Below are 12,474 nucleotides of genomic sequence, written 5' to 3'. Positions count from 1 at the left end.
TGCAAAGGAATGGAATAAGCTTGTGCAGGGTCACTGAGTAACTTGGGCTGCTCAGCATGTGGTTTGTGGTTACCTGTCATCTCTAATGGAATTTGAATCTCGTTTCTTAATTTGCTACCTGTCAAGACTTGGTTTAGTAAAACTGTGGTGATGCACAGTCAGGTAATGTGGGAAAATCCAGCTACTTCCTGGCCAGTCCCTGTGTTAGCTGTGAAAGTATTAATACAGGCCTGCACTTCTCTTTAAGGATGCAGATATAATTTCTCTGGGAATTAGCAAATGTGGACATGTAATATGGTTCCCCCAGAGCACTTACCTGGTCATTTGTACCCCAGGTTATGTTTAATTGACATTGAGATTTTCAGTTTGGACAAAATGCTTCCAAGGTGTCTCAAGGATCAAGAAGGTCGTTTACAACAGGTTGCAGCCATTGACCAGGATATAACTTGAGTAGAAACACATTGAGGCTCTACAGAAAGGATAAAGCCAAGAGCACAATATTGAATAAACTCTAATCTTTGTGTGCCCTAGATTTCTTACTGCACCCAAGGAATTTAAAATTGCATGGTATTAGATAAGCACAGTGTACAATAAAACATGTTAGGTAAGCACAGTGTACAATGAAACATAGGGACGCGGGTAGCACTGTGGGTTAAACCACAGAGCCTAGGGCTTGCCAATCAGAAGGTCGCGGTTCGAATCCCCGCGACGGGGTGAGCTCCCGTTGCTCGGTCCCAGCTCCTGCCAACCTAGCAGTTCAAAAGCACGTCAAAAGTGCAAGTATATAAATAGGTACTGCTACAGCGGGAAGGTAAACGGCGTTTCCATGCGCTGCTCTGGTTTGCCAGAAGCGGCTTTGTCATGCTGGCCACATGACCTGGGAACTGTACGCCGGCTCCCTCAGCCAATAACGCGAGATGAGCGCGCAACCCCAGAGTCGGTCACGACTGGACCTAACGGTCAGGGGTCCCTTTACCTTTACAATGAAACATATATTCTTATGCGCTTCCCCTAATATTTGTTTTTATAAAAAGCATAGTTTTTAGTTCTGGGTGGTTTAGTTGCACTTCTATGTTTGGGAAAGACTGCCAGCATGCTCAGTTAATATTCTGTTTCTGTTTGAGGACTGTTTCTGTTTGTACCAAGATAAATTTTTATTTTGCAGATTTCCATTATTCTTACAATACATCCAATGCCTGTCAGAGGGCTGAAGATGCTTTCAGTGTTATAAACAGCTGGACAACATTTAATATTGAAGCATCACATTCCTATTTCGGCAAAATTTCAAACATAGCAAACTATAGCTTTGTGTTCCGTCATCCTCTGCATGCATAGAAACAAAGCAGAATGAGAAAGCAGCATAGGTAATTCAGACAAAAGGGAGATGCCTAGTGACTTATTTCTATCATTCCCAATAAGCCAATGATTCCCTAATGCTAATTTGAGACCAACCAATGGAATGTAGAACAGAGTCTGGTCAGTTAATTAGTAAGCGAGCATTAACACTATCAACTTGACCAAAAGGGCAAATTGCAGCTATTGTAGCTTGCAATTTGATTTAAGGTGGACAAGCTGGTAACCCAACAAGATTGTGTATTAACTATTCTTTCATCATGGGACTGCAAACATTTATACAAAACAAACCACCTCTAAATTAAACTCTTAGCTATTGCAATCCCCACTGCCCTCTCTGACCTCAAGGAGATGCTTTGCTACAATTCCAAAATACCGGTAGTTATAGAGAAAAGCTACCGTATCTTCAGTTGAAGTATTCTCCTTTATCTTCTCACCTCTGGTTTACACTGAAAAATTGAGTGTTCTCAATACACACTTTCCTCCATATGCAAGACAACATTCCAACTCAAGGAGATTTTGACAAAACCAGGAGTGGGCAGCACTGGACACTCCATGGGGCAACAGCCGCCAAGTGAAATAATTCTCATTATATCCTTTTCCTCTCAGTCCAAATTTTAATCACCCAGCTCCACAGGCATTCTAGTATGTCTTGGCTTTTACAAAGCATAGTTAACGTTTATCACTTTGAGGTATGGAGTTAGAACAGGAAAATGATTACATTAGAACCCTCCTTTCCCACGCTTTAATACAAAACAATTTTTTTTCCAGATTCAAGCTGCTTGTTTTCTCCTCTTTCTGTGCTTTCTAGCACAAGCGCTCTATTCTTCCTAGTTGAAAGTCTGCTGAAGTCAATGAAATGGCTTCCATACATTTTTTTTTATTTTCGTTTTTTGCGGGGCAGAGAGGTTGTAAACTAGCCTCCACATGTTGATATGCACAGATTTACGAACCCATGGCCACATATGCAAAAGCACCAATAATGTTTCACTTTGATCATTGCAGACTTTCTTATCACGTTTTTCAGGATATTAGGTGTTTGGAGGCATTCCATTTTTAAAACAAAGCAAAACAAAACCCTGCTTTGCTTCTTGCTTTTCTTGTGAAAAAGAGCCCTACAGAATATTGATTGCAGCAGAGAGCTGCTGTGGTTGATAGCTAAGCACTAACCCAGATAGGGCTTAGCATTACATCAGACATCAGGCGAGAGAATCTGGCAGCATGCCAGCCTGTAAAAATGGAACGCATTTGCGTCACTGTTCCCTTGGTAATGCTTCTCGGAGCCTTGTCAGCTGTCCCCCCGAGGTTGTTTCCTTAATATGTCAACAGACATTCCTAAATCTTTAATGCTGAATAGCTCTTTTCCTTCACCCAAAACAGTTAGGTGACAGATTTTGCAGTGCGTACCACAGAACACAAGTCCAGTTAAAAGAATATACTGTAAACGTTTAAAGTCATTGTGGTCTTTTTTTAAAGGTTTATATTCATGCTGGAGAATCCTCTCTTTAAAGATTGGCTTGCTGGGTACATGAAGAAGAAACACAAGGCAACTTGACAAAACTGCTCTCTCGCTCTCGCTCTCTCGCTCGCTTTCCCCCCATTTCAACCCTATGTTTTAGAGAATGAAATAATGTCCACTTGGTATTTCTTATTATTGAAAGAGTGCTCTCTGACTCTGCTTCAGAAATGGATGCTAATAAGATGCCTCGGAAAAGAAAGCTCTCTGGTTTTTAAAATTGTGACAGCAGTGACCTCTAGCTTCCATAAATAATTTGCTGAAGTGTTAAGGATGGTTTGACATTGCTTTAAATGTAGCTTCCCCAAAGTGCACTTTCCCCTCCTGCTATATGATTGAATATATTCTCTCTCTCCATATAAAATAGCCACCCATATTAATATGTCATTCCTTGCAGAGCACGCCAACTTTGGAATAAAATCACAATCCCCCTCTGAAAAAAAACTAACGAAGAATAAGGCTAGTAAATAGATTCTGCACCAGCAGAATGAACATGCTTGTGTTAGTCTAATTTACATGCCTTTTCCTCCACCCAGTGCTTTTTTCTGGGGGGGGGGTGACGCAGGGGTACGCATACCCCCAAACATTTTGTGAATCTAAGTTTGGCCTCATAGAGGGGGTAGTATTTCAATATGAGTAAGAAAATGAGAGTACCCCTAAACATTTTTAATAGGAAAAAAGCACTGCCTCCACCCATTAAATAAACCCCAGTCCTCCCACCCCTCATTCTATTAAGATGCCCACTGGTTTTTTCTCCACCCATCTTCCAAGAAACATGGCGGCTGGTGGGCTTGGAGATACAGTGCACTAGTTTTGAAAGTGATTGGTCTTCTCCCCTCATCTATCCCCTCTAAAACAAGGGGTTGCAGGTTTAGGAACGTGGTGGGAGAATAATACCCCAGTTGTGTTATTCAACGGACAGGCAAGCACAAAGTGACCGGCACTCTTTTAGAGAGTTGAATAGAATTATTCGGGTGTTGAGAAAGACTCTCTGTCCCTCTCTCTGTGTCTAGTTCCTTTTGTCACATCATGGTGGTTACAATCTGCCGTGACATCTTTTATGAACAATACCTAGATTTGAACACTGATACCCTAGAGGCACAGTTTGCAGAGAAAGGTTCTTGACACAGGGATTTGCTTCACAGGCTGTTGACTTTCTGTACATGAGTCTGTTAGAACTGTTGGCTTAGGTTCTGCTGAGAAGGGAGTGGGAAGGAAGCTTCCTGTGTTTTTTAACCCCTCAGACACCAGTTCTTTCGTTACAAAGTTCTTATAATGACCAGCCACAGTGGAAAGAGTTAAGGGAGCAGAGTAGCAAAATATTCTCTCTACATTGGGTTCTTTAGATCCAAGCACCTGTGCTGCAGAAAGTAAAAATGATGTCATTGGAAATTAAAGATCTGTGGACATTTTCATTTCACCGCAAAAAAATAATAATGCATTAAAATGAAGACATGTAATTCGGATGAATGACACTTGCATTATAACAGACTTTTCAGCTTGTTTCATCAGAGTTAGGGAAATGCTGTCCCAGTTTGGTAAGTGCTGTTTGATGTAACAGGTGATTTTGATGACCGAAGCTAGATTTCAGTTGTAGATATAGTGAGGGAAACATAGACTATATTGCTAATATGATAAGGACTATTGAAGCACCCATCACTTGCATGGACTGGTGCAAGGCCAGTCTGGGATAAAGAGCCCCGTCTCTGAGGTGCAGGACTGAATTAGAATCTGCTAAATCATGGCATCTGGTCCCCTAAATTAAAGCCATGTGGAATGCCTTCTGTTCCCAACCCTTAGGCTTTAAAACCTGGTAATTAGTAGCTCTTGTTTCATCTTTCTGACTGGTTACAACCTGCTACAGTACATGCACTCTGACAAAACAACAGATGAAACTAAGGAACCTGGGCTCCTTCTGAAGCAGACCCCCTTGACAGTGTGTTATGGCTCAGGCCCTTCCGTTCACAATTTGGTAATCTAATGCCCATTTGAACCACACATTAAAAGAAAATTAGCTGATTGGATCATTTGATAGTAGTATACAAATGAACTATCTCCGTTGTTAAAAGCTAGCATAGTACATGAACAGAAATATGACGACGCAGGCACTTGTGGCCCACAGCAAACAGGTTTCACAGGCAGAGTGTCTGATGCATCAGATAATAAAAAGGAAGGGGCATTTGCCTTCAGGCATCCAGCGTGAAGAGAGTTTTGTTTGCTTGGGCTGTGGCTTTTTGCAGAGATTTAAAGAAGGGGCCAATGTAACTGTGCCACACTCAGGCAACTTTAGGAGTTGATGCTCAAGCAGAGTTGTAGCTACGGAGGGGCAGGGGGCTAGCCGGGTGCTTTGTCCCAGGTGAAGCCTCCAGAGGGGCGCCACTGAGTCTCCCAACTGGTGTGTTTCTACACAAATGTGTTGTGGGTGGGTGTGCCAAACTGGGTCTTCGACCTGGGTGAAATAAAGCCTAGTTTCGCCCCTGCCTCAAGTATCCACCATATTTTAATAGAATTTCTATTTTTTCACCTTTTTCAAGGGTTGCATAAAGGCCATTCCAGGCTTTGGGTCTGGAAGAAACTCAAAATCTAATGCCATCTACATCATATATTTATAGCACATCACTTTCCCCAAAGAATCCTGAGTTAAGAGGGAATTCCCATCCCTCTTAAACTCCACTATCCAAGCTTCTCTGGGGTGAAAGTATGTTGAAAGTAAATAGTCAAGGCATAGCCTTGACCACACCCCGATCAATGCGCTACTTGACCATGCCTGTATTGTTTATCTTTTTTCTTGTTTCACTTGCTGACCTTATATTTTGAAGCAATTGTTTAATTTCCCTGGTGGTTTGCCAGTTGCCCTTAGTACCTGTGTCACACAGTACAGCAGCTCTCATTCTTCAGGAGCATGATTAATTCAGTTAAGCCCATTCAGCCAAGAGGCAGAACTTTGTAAACACTTGAGGGTGGTAACATCACAGAAAATATATTTAGGCATCTGTTTTCTCCATCAAGCATCTATTGGAGTGAATGCTTGGAATTTCCCTGGGCTGACCTGGTGAATATAGGGCTGCAGCACCTTTTATCAGTGGGAAAGAGGGGATTTCAGCTGGTCCAGCTTTCCACCACCCCTGTCTAGAAACCTCTTTTACATGTCTTAAAGGTTTTAAGCTCTTTACCCCAAAGCTCCTATACTGTAGCTTTAAATACATTTGCTCTTTGGAAGCAACGAAAAGTATTTGATATGAATAATAACTTGGCTTGCTTAGTTTTCTTCAACTCCAGACACAAGACCTTTTAAGATTTAGAAGACCATTTCCCCAATGAACTGCCTAAAATAGAAGTTTGAAGTCCTTTCCAAACAATAAAGACCAGAATAACAAACACACAGTTGCTCATAATTTGTCACACAGGAACTATCTTCTATGGGAAGTATGCAATCCTATACCTACTTACCTGGGAATGAGGTCTATTCAATTGACCTTTCTTCTGAGAGTAGACATGCAGGATTGCACTGTTAAAGACAGAACATTTCTCCCGGCAATGATTTGTGACCATGAATGGCATTTATTGGATAGTGCCTGCGTCAACACTTTTTTCAGTGACACAGACCCCCTCCCCCCTTGCTTTGCATGTCCTACCCCCTTTCACTTGGGAACCAAAACTTATGCGCACCTTTAATAGTTATGTCGAGCAGCATGTCAGACTGAAGTTATTTCACATCTATTAAAAGGTAGGAGTCTTGCCCCCCTTTTCACCTAGCCTCCACAAAAGGAGGTGGGCAGCTGCATATCCACCCTACAATCATTATGTTTACTGAATATCATGTTTGTTTAAAAACTTAACTAAAAATCTAATCAAACGTATTTCATTTTTACAAATATTTTGGATGGCTCCTCTTGACTTGGGTGTCTTTATGAACTGCCCCATATCTCAAAACAGTTCAGTTCTTGCTACAATGCTTTTTGATTTCTTCCACCCTATCCAAAAGTCCCTTTAAAATGAAATTAGATCAGTACTGTACTGAACTTCTTTACAACCAGTGGAAACCTCTTTGATTATGGTTTTTCTGCCACCTGCTGGATTGCAGGTATAATTGCAACAGCAGTCCAAATTGCTAGAGTGCTCCAACTTTTCTTCAAAGTCTATATGTATACTAATTCATCTCCTCACTTAAGTGTATTTGGCTCCTTCCCACTTATTGGGTCATAAGTGGGAGTAGCTGGGGAATAAAATAATTGCCCTTCCTTCTTGCGTAAATTGCACAGGAAAGCTGCTGAGGCCAAAGTCTGCCCTAAAGACTTGTTTCCCAATCTCAGCTACGCAAGGCTTGCTTGGGTTACCCAATACATGGATGGGGAAGATAGCTTCACCCACCGTACATCTGCAAAGCAACACATTCCTAGATAATGTGATACAGGGTTTGCATTCCAGAGCCTGATGTAGGCTTTCAAAGCAGATTCTGGTCCCTGACATTGGTGCATTGCTGCCAAAATTCAGCATGATGCTGGTTAATTTGTATTTTATTTTAATCTTTATTTTGATCTTCCATTGCATCCAAATGATCAGGAGGCTGTATCCTTCTATGCCCAAAAACACCAAGCACAAACTGACAGTGACAGCAAGTCTTAAGGCAAACTTTGCGGAAATCCCATCAAATCCACAGTGAGTCCTTAAACTGGATCTGAAACAAATGTCTGACGGGGCACTTGCCAAGGCTAGCTAAACAAATAAATGGAGAAGCCTTGAGTCATACCAGTTCCTGTGGAATTTGTAGGCTGAGCGCTCCCTGCTCCAACATTGGAATATGCATCATCCAGCATGTCTTTACATGTAACATGACTATCCACCTCCTGACCTTTCCCCCAAATCATTGTACAGTACTTGGGAGAGGTACCAAGCTGCTGGGACTTGCAGGAGCAACCCCATTGTAAAGGATATAAAGTGGCTGAGGAGGCTTTGCTCCTTGATCATGTGGGAAAGCTCCGAGTTGCATTTAATTTACATTTCATTTTCAAATATGCTGTATAAAGGTGCCTGCTATGTGCAAAGATACAGACATCTTCTCCCTTTATTTGATTTATTTATGGATAAAATGAAAGTGTTTGTTAATAGAAACAACTCAAATACAGAATGAGTTTAGTTTTTATAATAATAATAATAATAATAATAATAATAATAATAATAATAATAAATAATAATAATAATAATAATAATAATAATAATAATAATAATAATAATAATAATATTGTCTAAACTCTTGGTTGGTTTAGCCTAGGCCAAAATTAAAGCAGCGACAATGCCATCCTGATGCCTTTTAAATTCTATTGGAGTCAATGGGTCTTACACCCAGGTAAATGGGTTTGGGAGTACAGGCTAAAGTTCCTTATTTAAACTATGGGAAAACCCCATGCTAGCTAACAAAGGCTTTGCCAAGCTCTCCCGTCTAGCTCCTCTGGGCCTGCTCCTACCATAGAGCCTTCAACCTGCTCTTGCTGTGTCCTCTACTCTGCACTGAGCTATTTTGTTACAAGATTGCTCCATACCATATTCAGTTGCTCCCCCTCTTTGGTTAATTTTCACAGCACAATCTCAGTATTTGTGGTGCATTCAAGTGTAAGAAGCATGTAGAACATGTGTTGTAAAGCACTCAGTTGTTAACAGTTTTCATCAGTAGACTACATTATGCCCACAGGCGTTCCTCAAATTCAATCCTTAACATTTCAGATTTGTTTCTGTTGTCAACTCCTGGACTCCCAACATCCCTGAGTGGTAAGAAATTTCTGGGGCAGACATACTACCTGAGTTTGGTTTCTTTTCTTATTAAATTTTTATTCCATTTTCTTTTTCTATTACATACATCACATATCCATGACATTCTTTTTACACTCCCTCTCCCCTCCCCTCCCCTCCCCTCCCGGGCTTCCCCCAACTTCCACTTCTGATTTATTTCCCCCTTATTTCATACTGCTGTTTCTATAAAAAATACACTATATTATTTCTTCATCTTCTATATATATTTGCTAATAAAGGGGTGTGAGTGTTTATTTAAATCCTGCCATCAAGTCAATAGTCTTCCTTTGTTTCTGCAAATATACTATAAATGGTTCCCATTCTATTTCAAAGTCACTGTTGTCTTTTTCCCAAAGTCTGTCCGTCAATTTTGCCAGTTCTGCATAGTTTATCAGTTTTTCTTGCCATTGTTCTTTAATTGGCATTTCTTCAGTCTTCCAATTTTGTGCTATCAAAATTCTCACCGCTGTAGTAGAATACGTCCTCTTTTCTCTTTGCAGAATAACGTCCTCTTTTCTTTCAGTATATCTTGGCCTAAAATACCTAGCAAGAAAGCTTCTGGTTGTTTAACAAATAATATTTTCAACATTTTCTTCAATTCGTTATACCGTATATCATTTCCCAGTACAGTTTTACCTTTTTGCAATCCCACCGCATGTGATAAAACGTACCTTCTGCCTCACATCTCCAACATTCTTTTCATTTTTATACATTTTTGCCAATTTGACCAGTGATATATACATCTATACATCATTTTCATGTAATTCTCTCTCAACAATATACAATCCGTAAATTTCAGATTTACTTTCCACAGTTTTATCCAATCTTCAAATTGTATATTGTGGCCTATATCTTGTGCCCATTTAATCATTACCGATTTTACTTCTTCATCTTTGGTTTCCCACTCCAAAAGGATATTATATGCCTTTTTAAATAATTTCGAGTTTTCTTCTATCACTTCCTTTTGGAATTTGGAATTTGGAAACTAAATATGAAAAACCTTTCTTATTATCTTCTTTGAATATATCCTTTAGCTGTCTATGGTGCAACCAACTTTGGAGATGTTCTTTTATTTCTTCATATTCTTTCAATTTTAGTTTCCCTTCTTGTTCAACCAGTAATTCTCTGTCTGTTGGCCTCTGTCTGCACCTACAAGGCCAACAGACCACTTTCTCCCCAGTCCTCTTTCAAACTGCAGAATTGCTGCTGCTTCCTAACTCCTCAAGGTCATTCTCTTTTTCTTTCACACATACCTGCCCTTTCCCCTCAGAGAACAGGACAATCCCTCAAGCAAAAATCTGATGGCTTTCTCTCAGTATCAGGAAACCCTCTCCTCACCCATTGTTGAGCCATCAGCCAACCATCCAAGGCTATTAACATTCTTCCTTTCATCCAATAAACAAAGATACCATGAACACATGGCCCAAAAAATCCAATGCTTAGGGGATGCAAAGCAGGGCCAAGGGGCACACACAGCTGTGCCTCCCCAACCATGCCATGTTCTGTGTCTCACAGCTGCCTCACTCTGCCCAACAGTAGCTGCAAGTGCTTTACCTCTGTAGGACCGGCTACACTTGCCAAAATGCAATTTTCTGCACATTTACAAAAGATGCTGGAGCCCATATTTCTTGGCACTTGGTCATCCCAGCAGGAGAATGTAATGGCAGGTGCTGTTTGGCCAAACCTCTAACAGTGGCAAAACTCCTCCATGAAGAGAGCTATTTATCCAGGCTATCTGCTGCTCTGTCAACAGCAAGTTTTTCTGTGGCACTTTGCTACCCCAATGCACTTAACAGACTACAATTAATACTCCCATTTTAGTAATAGCTTAGTAAATGGGGTAGCATGCTCTTAAATATTTAAGTATAAAATGTGGGTCAAGAAAAAGTAGAACTTGTACATGGAATTTAAAAATAGACAGTACAGTAAATGCATTTACTAGTGGGGTGAGCATCATAGCTGCCAAGTTATCCCTTTTCTCGCGAGGAAGCCTATTCAGCATAATGGAATTTCCCTTTAAAAAAGGGAGAACTTGGCAGCTATGGTGAGCATTCCTTTAAAAAACACTGCTACTCTTGGATCCTGGAATTTTTCTGATCCTGGTGCCTTTGAGGGTGGGGCACAACACGCCCTGGAACCAAATGTGATCACCACTCTCAGGCCTCTCTGTCTGATTCTTGGTACTCTCCTCACACCACGCCTCCTCTCCAACACTCCCCATTTTTGCTTTAGTTCACGGCTGCTACCGTAGCAATGCTCAGTCTGAAAAAGGTTCCCCACCCCTATTCTGAGTTAAAATGCAAGAAGGAAGAGAGCAGGCTCAAAGAAAGACTTTTTATAGCATCCATCAAGGGCCCACCTCTGATGCTCAATTAAGGAGACTCTAAGTGATATTGGAGTGAGTCAGGAGTTTTCAAAGCAATTGGCAAGGATCAGCTGGGCCCAGGCTGTTGTGTATATGAGCCAACTGGGAGGATTAGCCACTTATTAAAGGGAAAGTGCTGCATTAGGATCTGTTTTCTAATGCTTTTGCATTTGTTAGCAGCTGTGGGGTGGTGGTGGTTCCTTTTCTTTTGGAGGCCATCATCCCCAACTAAACAAATGAGACACTTGTATGTTTACCCTGGGGGGAAAAAACTTTCAAAGGGATTGGAGGAAGTGCAAGGAACTCTTTGAAGATTGCTGTTTGAAGCACAAGCCAAACTAATGTGATATTGACACAAAAATCCTTACTCATTCATCCATTTGTTTTGATTCCTGCCATTAGAAGGTCTTCAGGGTGGCTTTCAGAGAAATAACAACATATAATTTACTCTAGGGCTGTTTCTCAACCCACTGGCATATAGCATTGCTTTGTGGGTAGCATATCCCCATCCCTTGTTTTTGTTTTTGTTCTGTGGTCACTTTAATGGCAATAACTTCTCTCTCTCTCATCTCATCTCATTACATTTTTGTTTGCTGCTACTGCTGCCTTAGCTGTCCAAGCTCTCCTCCTCCTCCTCCCTCTCTTGCTCTAGGAAGGAAGGAGGTAGAGAGTCTCACCTGGTCTAGCACTAGGTGTGCCCTGCATTAAATTACAGAGATCAGGGCTGCCACCCCATGCTCCTGCCCCCAGATGGCCCTGGTGGTTAGGCCCTAGTTGTACTGTCTTTTGCTTTATTGAGTCAAGATGTGAAGTAGCTTGTTTATTTGATACCTTTCTAAAAATATGCAATTAAAAATAAATGATGGGAGTTGCTTGTGCTTGTGAAATGCAGAAAATGCATTGGGCAGAACATTTCTAAAAAGAAATGGGGCTTTAGAGAGAGAAAAGACTTGATGGTTTGTATAGAAAAGCTACAGTCCGCAGGTCGTTCATAAGCAGATTTCTGAAAAGTATATGTTTTTATCTTTGTAACTTCCATAAAACAAGGCATTTCAGTATTATCTATTTTCCACACAGTACAAAGAAGCATGTGGTATAATATCAAGGCTTGTGCTGGCTCAGTTCAATGAGCCAATGAGAACATGTGGGATCTAAAAGACCTTTGAAAGAGTAAGTTCCTAAGGGTAGAATTCCACATCACACACTCCCAGTTGTTCCATCCTTGCAAGCATTGCAGCTCCCCACCCCCCACTCTCCTGCCCCCTTTGCACTGTTCTGGGGGCTCTCCTGACCCACCCCATAGACAATTCTATGAAGCATAGAGAAGAGGGGGTAAAGCCCTCTTGCACAAGTGGAAGTCCTTGCATGCAGATTCTGCTGACATGGCTAGTTAGGTAAATCTTGCTCCAAATGTTTAATAAAACACCCCTCAAAAACTAAATCAATGTTGAAT

The sequence above is a fragment of the Zootoca vivipara genome, chromosome 3, assembly GCF_965207765.1.
Source record: "Zootoca vivipara chromosome 3, rZooViv2.hap1.1, whole genome shotgun sequence".
Classification (NCBI taxonomy): domain Eukaryota; kingdom Metazoa; phylum Chordata; class Lepidosauria; order Squamata; family Lacertidae; genus Zootoca; species Zootoca vivipara.
This window is presented reverse-complemented; position numbering follows the sequence as displayed.